Genomic DNA, 12,414 nt, shown 5'->3' with positions numbered 1-12,414 from the left:
ATGTTTATTGCAAAACATGGTGACTGTAGTTAATGTACTATCTATTTCAAAACATCTAAAAGGAAAGACTTCAAGTGTTCTCACTGCAAAGAAATGATAAATATTTGAGAGGCTGAACTTTTTAAAACTTACGTTCTTAAGCTTTTCAAGTCTTGTCTAATAAGTCTGGAATTCCCGCCCTTGGCAGTGTGAGATGGAAGATGATGTCGCAAGGGTGGCCGAGAAGCAGCTGGGCTGAGCCGTTAAAAGCACAGAGGCCAGGGCCAGACTCCTCAGCCTGAAATCCTGCTTCCACCATGCGCTAGCTGGGTAACTTCGGGTAAGTCACTAAGCCCTTCTCTGCTTTGGTTTCTGTTATATATAAAATTGGATTAGATATGGGAAGATAAAGTGAGTTAATACTTGTAAAGTGCTTAGAACAGTGTCTGGCACATAGCAAGTACTACATGCTATTTGTCACATTCATTTTTAAGAGAAGAAAAAAGAGAGAGAGAGCTTTGGACTGTTAGAGAACCAAAAGAAACTGAATTATGACTCCAGAGTTGGGGGAGGCTGAAGTGTTACTTTCTGTACCATGTGGAAGGGGGAAGTCACCCACCTTATGACATCAGGCTGTGAGGACAAGGAAAGGTAGCTGTGGTTGGACAGAGGGAGACAAGATTGGAGGAATAAAGCCCCAGCGGTCTCACAGGGACACAAGGCAGCCACAGAAGGAAAGAGTGAGGCAGAGCAGCCAGAAACCAAACCAGAAATGAGAAAAGAAAGAAGGTGTCGATGGACCGCTTCTGCCCACGGCTGGTTTCTAGGAAGAAGCCATGTAACTGATGTATCTTTTCAAATGATTTACATACTCATTCCTTTTTCATTCACAACTTGTGTAAAATTAAACTATTTTTTATTCATACTATGGGTAGGTGCCGCACCCCAGGCACTGCAAGATGCATTTCAAACACATAGTCTCATTTAAACATAGCACTATTGCAACAGAAATGCTGTGGTCTGCATTTTGCACATGAAACACTGGAGGGCCAGGAAGGTCATAACCTCTCTCAAAGTCCCAGGGCTAGTCAGAGCAGAGCTGAAATCCAAACTCAAAGCCACCTGCCTCCAGGGTGCACTCACAACCGCTCTGAGAGACTCTGCACCTTCAGGTCTTCTGTGGCAAGTGCTGCGAGGTGGGAAGAGTCGCCTCTGGCTCCCGCTGGGCCATAAACCAGCTGCTCACTTTGTATTTGAGTCAGAGCAAGAAAATCCCAAGACTGGGCCTGTCATATTCAAGATGAAAATCGTACAACTGTAGTAAGGATGAGCAAGAGTTTTAACTTATTTTTATCATATTTTATTTAGTATCTGATTTTGCCAACTAAGGAGAACTTTAACCTGGAGACGAGTGGGTGTTAGTTATGAGGGGAAAATAAGGAATTAGCTTAATCAGAAATGAGAAAGTAGTTCAGCGGAGATCTATAAGAAACAAATTCTCATTTCCTCATGGCTACACAGAGAATACTGTTTCAGAGTCAGTCAAGATGAAAATTAAACATGAGACTGCCCAGGAAACTCTCATGAGTTACCAAAGGAGATGGACCGGGAGGGCCGTGGGTCTGTGGCTGTTGTTGCTTGTGTGCACCGGGGCCCTCCGCTAGGGGGCAGCACCCTCCAGCTCCCAGGCAGGTGCAGTCCAGTGCAGTGTTAAGAACTGACTTCAGTGCATAGAGGAGAAATTAGTATCTCCTTTGGCCCACACGTAAACCCCTGTTCTCCCATCTGGCTTTGATAAGTCATAAAGCAGGTATTTTCCCCTCTGCCTCGCAGGCTTCTATTTGTCTCTTAATTGACTCTGACCCCAGGGAAAAAAAAGAGATGGCTGTTAACAGTGGCAACAACTAACACATGACTTATGTGAAATTGTGCCCTTGAACTTGGCTTCTTGCAGCATGCATATTGATTTAAGGATATTTTGGCAAAATGAATTTTATTGGCTATTTTAAATACAAAAGAGAATGTAAAATGTGTCAATTTCTGACTCCCTAAATAATTCCAAGGAATATTCCAGAACCGTATGACATTTATACTGTTGTTCATCGACATTAGCAGTCATCTCATCACTCGGTTCTAATGCGGGTCTGGGTCCTGGTGCTGATTTTTATTTCTGTGAATTTTAGAGGTTCCTGTGCCCTTTCTTTTTCCCAGTAATGTGTTGGTATTCTGCTGCTGTCTAATTATCCTTTCAGCCTTCTTCTTTGAGAGGAGTAATGTTGCTGTCGTTTTTCTAACAGACCATTTAAATGATAATCTCTTTAAAAATTGACATTTTTATTACTCTCTTGATTTAAGTGCAAGTATTTGAACACACTTTGAGAAGACATCATTGCTTGTGTGCCAGCTGGGGTTGATCACAAACAGCAGAGTAAGGCCTCCGCGTAAGACCTCAACCCTGCTTTGGCAATGGTTATGATGATAAACCATTCTGGGTATTCTCACTCTGCCTAATTAGGAAATCATATTTATTTATTTGACATACACTGGTCCCAAGTGCTCTCAAGTGTCCTTCCCACTAAATACAGATTAGTTGAATGAGGCAACTTTATCGAAACCACATGCATAACAGGAAGTGAGAATGGGCCACTAAGAAGCATCTAGAAAAAATTTATTGGCTTATGCTGTAAGTTTTGTAAAAGGAAACCTACCTGTTTAATACCTGACAAAAGTCTTCAAAAAGATCAAATAGGAAGCATAAATGCTACCGGCAAAAGTAGTAACCATAGAACCTTAAACTACTTATGATCGTAAAGGTAGTGAGTAGCTATTAAAACAGACTTTCTCTTATTTCTAAGATTCCTTGATATGAATAGAATTCTGGTGAACTAAGCTTTCGTGTTAGTTAGACAGTGCTCTCTGCTATTTGTATACTGAGTATCACCAATTCAAGCCAGTTTTGCAAGATGTTTTTGTTTTAAGCAGAGAATACATAGCTCCTGTCCAGGAGAAACTAGATGGACCTTAAACAGAAAGTGGAGACACAGAGCATTTTAAGGCAATATACATATAAGCTCAATCTATAAATAATGATTGTAAGACATTTATGTCTCCCTTACCAGAATTAAATCAAATAAACAGGCACAAAAGTAATCTTGCAGAACTTATTTTCTTTTTATTTCCCTTCTTTCAATAACAATTCCTTCCTCTTATTTCAGGTAGCATTAGTTCAATGACATTTAACTCCTTAGATATATACATATCACATTTTTAAATGAGTAGTCAATTATTAGATAGACAAAAAGAAAAAAGGAGGAAAAAAATTTAAAAGCCTAAGTGACTTTAAAGAATTGAATTCCTTCTTGAGTCTATTCGATTACATGCAATCATATAGCCCTTATGCAGAAATAATTCTGAGTAAGTAATCCAGGCAATGTTTCCCAGCTGATTAAATTTAGTTAACAACTGGTGTTGTGAATCAATCAATCAAATACCAGTTAATTCATAAGGCAGCTGAAAAGAAAATTTAGGGAAATTTTTATATTCTACCCTGGGAAGTACATTTACATTATCAATGTTTGTAATAGTCTCATTTATGTTTCCTGTTGTTTTTTAATCTCCACCTTTGATTAATTTCTTATTTCAACTGCCTCCTAATCTCATCAGTTGCACAAATCAATATCCAGTGTTGACTAGTGTCTGATGAACCCTAACTGTGGGATAGCTACTGCTCCACTGTGTTTCATGTCTTAAGAGAAACAAGATCTATTGGTCCTCAGAACTGCAACCAGAGAGAATTCTACTCATTTGAATACTCTATGTAGCACGATGAATAATGTTTTTAACAATGTTTTTATAATCATAAACCCAAATTTCATAAAGTTGCTCCTTGTAGGTAGGGTCTGTCAATTCAATTTGAGCTTTACATTCCAAGTTCACTATAAGAAAAACAAATGCACTAAGAGACAAAAGCAAGGTAGTCCAGTCTCCGTAACTGACCAGGGGTAAGCAGGGGTAAGCTCTCAGGTACTACGTATCTTTACATTCTCTCGTTTCGTAAGTCTCACCATATATAGTTCACATAAATTTTTGGAAAAGTGTATCTCCTACTAGCAGTGCTAGCCATTTACTGATGCTTAGCTCCAAATTCACCCTTTTTGCCTGCTCCATGAAAATGGTTCTGAGCCACTTGAATATTTTCACTTTGCTAACTGTTAATGATATTTAGCCTTGTCAGTTAACTGGGGAGATACTGCAGGCGTGTTTTGCTTCCTGCTCTGAACAGGTTCCTGAAGGGCAGGAAGCTCCCCTATACTCTGAGACTTCTGCAGAGCAGGGCAGCCAGGGGTGCCTGGCACCCAGAATCCTCCCCCTACAGTCTCTCTTGGGCACTGGGTGCAGAGGCTCAGTGCCTCCGGAGACATACATTCTCACAAGGAGCTTCCCTTGTCACTTAGAAGGAATATTTCCGGTGACTTCCAGAGAGTGGATTTCCAGCAAGTCCTGCCAGTGCCGTACCACAGTGACCTGTCTGCCATCCAGTGACACGGGGTTGTGCCCTCCCAGTGAGGTCTGGCTCTCAGCCCGTCCTCGGGTGTTCCTCTTAGGCCTGGGGGAATGGCAGCTTTTTCTAGCTGCTATGCCAATACTCCTTAGAACCCTCTAGTTCTTATTAGCCAAACTCCTTACTCCAGTCTCCCGTTACAGTTGATAATTCTTTATATTCAGCTTTCCCTGTTAAAATTTCTGGATGATGTCTCTCTCCTAACTGATACATAGAATAACTAATAATGAATAATGCTAAAGTCATAACACGCTAACACTGCTTACAATTAACCCAAGTTAACCGAAGGACAATGCCTACCTGTTATCTTTTTATTATTGTCACTATAATTTTATTTTGACACCAGGAAAAAAATTAAATTTTTGAATATTTTAATTACATGTCAAATGTTAGTGATAAAGACTTGTTACTTGAGTAACGTAAAAAAGGTAAACACTTAATAATTTTTATTTTGTCAGAAACTGCCGCGTGAGTTACACAAATATTACCCTATTTGGTTCTATTTTTAAAAAACTTCAAGGCATATTGTCGGTGACCCACTATATAGACAAGGTAACTGAGCCTAGAAGTTAAGTAACATGCTCAAATTCATATAATCCATAAACGGTCAAGCCTAGATTCAAAGCCAGATTCTCTTGAACTCCAGAGTTTTTTCTTAACACAACTCACAGAATCAAGGCAGCTTCTGTGGAAAGTCTGTGAGCCAGTCACTTTCCGCATCAACACAACAGCAGTGGTGTTCCAGGCCCAGAGTTGCTTTCTTTCCTCCTTTTCTTCCTTTGTTAATTTAATCTCATTCCCTGAATATATGTGCAAATTAATAGGAACTCAAGTTTACAGCTATCTTGGACAACTCTAATCTCTCTTTTAGGGCAGGGGAGTTAGAGAAGTGGCAACTTATATTTAAAAATAATTCTCCTCCGTATTTTTTCTTTTCACATACATATCTCTGTACCAACATACTGAAAAACAGATTTTATATTTTCTCCATACTTCCTCCTGGAAACAAACATTTCCTTTGATTACCTATTAAAAAAGAATTCCCCTTAGGAAAAAACTGAGGAATCATCTCTTGAGTTGCTAAAATGTTTCATAGGCCTTTCCATTTCTTACTGAGAAGATAAGCATTGAAACCTTGTTTTTTTTTTTTTAAATGGCAAAATCCATAAAAATCAAAGACAAATCTCCATAACTTGAAATTCAAATGAGAATTCTGTATTGCTAGGTTTGAATCTGACTTAGATCTTGGTCATTGTTAAATGCTTACTCACACGCCTCGGAGCACTGGCACTGAAAACTCAGTACAGGACTCAAGGTGACAGCACAATGCCCCCTGAGAAGAAGAAAGGGTAAAGAGTGCATATTTTCTAACACCTTTTTCTTTCCTCAGAGAACAATGACAAAACCATAGGAACCAGAGGATGGTTCAAGGAATTGAAAATCTTTACACAGGAAGCAAAAAAAACCAAACACCTACTTGGCAAGGCCATCTCACCAAAACAGTCTAATATGTATAAAAACATCAATCCACTCAAACAACATTCTCCCCAAGGCAACCGTGGGGAGTCAGGAGCCTGTGGATTTCCTCTGCTCTCCTCCACATAGCCTGTTCAGTACCATTGAAACTTTTTCATTATTTTGGACTTGAAAATCACATTTCACTTTGCTCTTAGAGGAATGGCTGCAGATTCTCACACTCAAGCTTCCTTCAAAATGCTGAGCTAACGGCGAGGCTAACTGAACTAGTGACCAAAATTGAGCCCAACTCCTCCTTCATCCTCACTCCTCTCTCAGCCTTAAATAATTCTTTTAAGCAAAGCCAAGATAGGAGAAACAAATAGCCCCTTTCAAAACACTGTTTACTGTCTGCTGCTCACCTGCTTTTTAATGACTCAGAGCCATCCAATTTGAATTGCAAACCATGGGAAACGTTGCCCGGCTTTCTTTGTAAAGCACAACATACCTTATGCGCTCTCACATAATATAACAATAATTACTCATTTAAAATCAACCAAGTGTTCTAGTTGTTTAAGGAGAATTCTACTCGATGCACATAATTTTAGAGACCGAACTACAGTGACTGTGAAGCATGAAATAGCTTAGTCCAAGCTTCTCTAGGATGTAGACATTTTGAAGTGCTTTTAAAACCTGGCATCTAAAATCTATTCAGAAAATTATAGTCATATGTTCGAGTACTCACCGTGCCTTACAATTTTTGATTAAAAGTAGCTCGTCTCTGTGAAACAGATTCCACATTTTTGGTGACCTACATGACAAAAGAAAAAATACCAAGTTTAGAAGATAATTGAACGGCGTGGAAGCTCTGCGCTCCACGGTCTATTACCGAAGTCCGGTCCTGTGCACGTCAACATTTAACACCATGACCTGAGAGTTGGGTCACAGAGTTTTTACATAACTGGGGTGTGAACCTTTTTTGCAGGGGTTGGCCAAGGTAATAGTAATCGGTAAGATTAATGGGATTAGGGCCGTTACAGCAGTGGAAGAATACATGTTTGCTACTTTTATTTGGAATTGCACCAATGTTTTTAGCTCCTAAGACCAATGGATGACTCTAATCCTTTAAAAGTCGAGAAAGCCATGTTGTTAGATAGGGGGGCATGGGTTAGCAGTTCTTACATACTTTCTCGGTTGGTAGGAAGTTGCAGGCTTCTATTGTTAGATCCACAATCTAATGTTTTGGTTAATCTATAACTACAGCATGCAAACCCCCAAAACAATTGTAGGGTTTAAGGATAATAGAAAATAGGCTCAACATGTATAAGCATTAGTGCATCACCTCGTGTAAAGGAAGGTTTAATACTGTTTACGTAATATGTAAGTGCCCCTCGTTGTGTAGCGATTAGCCTATTTAGGGAACAAAGGGCTGTAATTAGTATATTAAGTCCTATAAGCATAATAGTGATATTAGATCAGGAGAATGAGGCCATAGTCACAAAGAGTTCTCTTACTGGATTAATGGCAGGAGGTAAGGTGAGGTGAGTAAGATTTGCTAGAAGTCATCAAGAGGCTATCAGTGGAAGCAGCGTTTGAGGGCATCAGGTAAGTAATATGGTTTGGCTCTAGGCTTGCTCGTAGTTGGAATTTGCGGGGCAGAATAGTAAGGATGAAGTGAGTCCATGAGCAATTATAATGGTGACAGCACCTGTAAAGCTTCAAGCGGTCTGAATGAGGACAGCCATAATAACAAGTGCTATGTGGCTTACGGAGGAGTAGGCAGTAAGTGATTCTGGATCAGTTTCCCACAGACAAATAGAGCTTGTCGCAACTATCCCTCATAGGGACAATATGAGGAAAGGGTATGCTTCAGGTTCTGTTAGGGGACGGAGGATAAGAGGGAGTCGTATTATGCCACAGCCACCTCGCTTTAGGAGAACCGCTGCAAGTAATATTGAGCCAGCAACAGGGGCTTCTGCGTGGGCTCTGGGGAGTCCTACGTGAAATCCGTATAGAGGTGCTTTTACTATAAAAGCTCTGATACACGCCAGTCATATAAGATCGTTGGATCAGGAAGCTAATAGCTCTTGGGTAGTATTATTATTAGCATATTTAGTGAACCTGAGGTATTTCGAGTATAAACAAGTGTTACAAGTAGAGGGAGTATCCTACTTAGGAGCAGCGCCGGGGTCACTTCAAAATCATTCATTCTGCATGTTTTACATTAGGAATTCATAAGATTTTCCAGTCTTCCTCTTATGTGAGTCTGTTGTTAGTTTGTTTTTCTAACAGAGAAAAACTCCCCGTATCTTCGAATGCAATCGGCTTTCCACCAAGATGTTCCTTGTTTGTGCTGCAGTTTCTCATCTCCTTGGGGAAACCACAGCGCCCCTTTAGAGGAATACAGTTGATACAGTCAGGAGGCCAACAGCTGTCTTTGAAAGAACTGTCTTAGTGCTCTGGTAAGTTTTATCTTTCAGTAAAATATTAGGTACCAGTAAGCCTCACTTTAAAAAGCTGTTCATAAGAGCCACAATCCACAGGGAGAGAACTCCCAAATTAATCCACGCGTCCAACCTGAACAGACAGGTATGGGGTTCCTGACTGATCTATCAGGCACTGACCTCACCTGCCCGCTCCCCACACACTGCACAGTCTGGGAGCCACGCCCTGCCTCCGTGGCTTCACAGGGGGCACAGCATCACCAAACTACATCTGTGTCCTCAAATTCAGGAAGAGATGGAAGTGCAAGCTCTCCATTCCCGCGCTTTCAAAGGAATGTCATCCACGGACTATGTGTTTGATGTTTTTCCGTTTTTAGTGTCAAAAACTTGGCCTGTCTTCTTCACTTTCATCCCAGGGCCTAGCAGAGTGTCTGGCCCACAGCAGAATGCTGAGGTTCGGGAGTCATGGACAACTCCAGCCCCGATATAGGTGAGATCTTGCAGAGGCCACCTACCCTCTCTAAGCTTCGGAGGACTGTTTTGAGGAGGAATGAGGTCATGTACAATGTTTGGCACTTCGTGACTATAATTATGTTTTCCCTTATCAGTGACACCTTAATGGAGCAGAGGACGCAGGCAAGATGGGGTGCCCCATGCACCAAGCTGGGGAGCTTGTACCTGGTCTCCCAGTGGTCACCAATCACTCCAGTCTGTCTAAGACAGAGGAGCCTCCCTGGATGTGGGACTTCAGTGCCAGCACTGGGCCAGACCTAAACAAACCAGGTTGGTGTGTCACCCACTCTTCAGATAACAGTAAGAAGGGAGAAATGCTGTAGAATGGGGTTGAACTGTCTGAAACTGCTAAAATTCGACCATTTAAAATCTACCAAAATGACAAATGTGTATGCCTTAATTAAGTGATTGTCCATTCCAAAAATAGTGGATCTGGTCAGGCATGGTGGCTTATGCCTATAATACCAACACTTTGGGAGGCCGAGGCAGGCGGATCATGAGGTCAGGAGTTCGAGACCAGCCAACATGGTGAAACTCCATCTCTACTAAAAATACAAACATTAGTTGGGCATGGGGGCATGCGCCCATAATCCCAGCTACTTGGGAGGCTGAGGCAGGAGAATTGCTTGAACCCAAGAGGAGGTTGCAGTGAGCCGAGATTGTGCCACTGCACTCTGGCCTGGCAACAGAGCAAGACTCTATCTGGAAACAAACAAAAAAAAAACAAGCAAAAATAGAGGATCCACGGGCTGATTCCCAGAGTGCTGATTCCTCCTCCATAACACACCACAGCAATCATTCATACTTGGTGCACTGCTGGTGCTGACATCTGAATTCTCTGGAAGAGTTTGAAGACGTACATACTTGGTGGGGTGGCCCAGTTAGTGGGGGAAAATTGAAAGAGTTATTTAAAGCAGGTCTCAAATATGTTATTTGGAAGGGAAGATCTGTCTTTGAACTTCCCAGCTAACCAAAAGCTAAAGTAGGATTTTCTGTAGGAGCAAGTGTTTAATAAGAGAGACAGGCAAACTCAGCTGGCTCCAGCAGGTAACCTTAACGGGCCATTAGTTGAGGTCACGTTCATAGAGCCTGTCAGGTGATTTTGATGCTCAACTCACACTGAATTTGGAGGCACTAACACTTCCCCTTCTAGGTTACCTTTTGAAATACGGTGCCTTGCCCACATGGACTTGGAAGCCTGGGACTGTCTACACCACGCACATTCATCAGACTAATGTCAATCAGTTTTAAGTTACAAGGAATCTGGCAAAAAAAAGGAAACACCCCACCTTTGTGAATCTCTTTTATAGCAACATTTAAAAACACAGGGAGACAGGCAGCAAATGAACTTGAATTTTCAGCTTGTTTTGATGTGATGTAAACAGCTGGAATTTGCGGTGTTCGCTTTTTCTGAAATTTAGTTCTTGGCTTCCTTTGAGTAGAAGGCATTACAATTGACGTTCAACTGTAAAATGGATTTAAGGTTTCCAGGGATCACACCCTGGGGCCTTTAAGCAACAGAAGCCCTGTGGGGCTGTAAGGAACTGTGACTCAGGCAATGGCTTGATGTGATTCAGACTTCCAGTGGTCTCTGAGCTACCTGGGGTGTGAGAAGAGGAGCCCGGGAGCCGCAGGGATTTCTGAGGTCTGACCTTGTCTTGATAAGCAGAAGACTCTTCATGGGTGTCCAGTTAACCCATCCGTTTTCATCATCAGTTATTAAAAAAAACAGTGACAGGGTCGGAAGCAGTGGCTCACGCCTGTAATCCCAGCACTTTGGGAGGCTGAGGTGGGTGGATCGCGAGGTTAGGAGATCAAGACCAGCCTGGCCAACACAGTAAAATCCCATCTTTACTAAAAATACACACACACACACACACACACACACAAATTAGCTGGGCGTGGTGACGCGCCCCCGTAGTCCCAGCTACTGGTGAGGCTGAAACAGGAGAATCGCTTGAACCCAGGAGGCAGAGATTGCAGTGAGCCAAGATCAGGACACTGCACTCGAGCCTGGCAACAGGCGAGACTCTGTCTCAAAAATAAAATAAATAAATAAATAACCAGTGATGGAGATCTTTCATGTGCAAAGGCCAGATGGCTTATCTGCGCAAATTCATGAAGGCTCCACAGTGATTTCCAATTCTCACAAACACAAAATCCTTCACTTTGAAGCCAGCCCACAGTCATTTCTTCCATTTCCTTTGCTTTAAGCAAATGTGTGCTGTCTTCTGTGCCTGCTTTTCTCTCCCTGGATGTGTCATCTGGGAAGAGTTATCTAATTCCTCTGATCCCAGTCATTTTCCTCATTTGAAAAATGCATCAGTGGACAGGAGAATGTGTGAAAATTGAATGAACTAATGCAGCAAATGAACTTATAGCAATGACTGGCACAAAGTGAGTTTCCAATGAGAGACGGCAATATTATTCTTCTTCTATTCATCGATCTTTTTCTAGTTCAGTAATTCTGTTTTAAAATATAAGCTTTATTGTCATTTAGGTCTGGCAAGGCCAACAAATCAGGACACAAGTGCCACTGAAAAGGCAGTTTGTTTAGGAGGCGGTGCACCACATGGGGGCGGTGCATAGAGGGAAGCCTCAGGGTCAGTCGGCAGGTGGGTGGGGAGCAAAGCACCAGCAAGAGCCTTTACTGCGGTTTCGGTGGGGAACACAGGCAAGGCAGGAGACGCAGGCTTTGGACTGGCTGGTTTGAATCATTTAAGGGCTCTGAGGACTTAGGGCCCGTCCTTAGCTGTCTGATGCCTGCCCTGGGGTGATTAGGGAAGGGGACACTGGCCCCAGTGTGAAAGCCCCATAGAGGAGGTGGTGGGAGTAGGCTGTGGACTGGTTGCTTTGAATATGAAAGGCAAGCTCCCGGGGCAGTTGCATGTGATCTCTAGGAATTAGATACCCACCCGGGGAGGGCCAGTCCCTTCAGAGAGCAAGGCTCCAGCTGTCAAAGTAGGAAGAAAAGAAAAGGCACAGTGAATACACAAACTCTCCTTCCATACCTCGGGAGACCTGCATACCTGAGTTCACATTAGGCTTCTCTTCACCCACCTTCACCCAAATCCTCAAAGCCATTACCTGGGACCTCTTGCAAATGTACAGGCTCCCAAATGGTAGAGACCAGCTCGGGGCAAAAGGAAACGCTCAGAAAGGTCTGCTGCTTTCTTCTCTCTGAAATCCAGAGGCATCAGCCCTGCCACGGTTCACACCAGCACTGCAGCCCCCGTCTGTGGAGGCGAAGTGAGAGGCTGGCCTGCAAGGGCGACACAGACGGAGAAGTGGAGGTGAGGCAGGCCCGGCATCCATTTCTCAAGATATTATCTCCTTCCCCTTTATTGAGATGTGGAAGTGATAGTTAATAAGGGCTCCTTTCCCTGCTCAGAGTCAGAAAGATTTCAGAAAGATGTAGATGAAAACATCAGGTTTGTTGTGAGTGAAGGAAAACTGGAAACA

General features: G+C 42.5%; 1 long non-coding RNA gene across 2 annotated transcripts; it reads left to right on the top strand.

Moving 5' to 3' along the window:
• Positions 1 to 277: 277 nt before the first annotated feature.
• Positions 278 to 9,504, top strand: LOC105724888 (uncharacterized). Of its 2 annotated transcripts, XR_001109153.2 has the most exons (4): positions 278 to 319; positions 8,272 to 8,457; positions 8,817 to 8,929; positions 9,048 to 9,504. It is a non-coding gene; the product is annotated as an uncharacterized LOC105724888 (long non-coding RNA). The 2 variants fall into 2 exon arrangements; XR_001109152.2 differs by lacking the exon at positions 278 to 319 and having other exon boundaries at positions 6,917 to 8,457.
• Positions 9,505 to 12,414: the final 2,910 nt, after the last annotated feature.

The sequence above is a fragment of the Aotus nancymaae genome, unplaced genomic scaffold (assembly GCF_030222135.1).
Source record: "Aotus nancymaae isolate 86718 unplaced genomic scaffold, 86718_ANA_hifiasm-v0.15.2.pri h1tg000036l, whole genome shotgun sequence".
Taxonomy (NCBI): domain Eukaryota; kingdom Metazoa; phylum Chordata; class Mammalia; order Primates; family Aotidae; genus Aotus; species Aotus nancymaae.
Note: the sequence above shows the minus strand (reverse complement) of the source record. Positions and strands in the feature narration are given on the sequence as shown.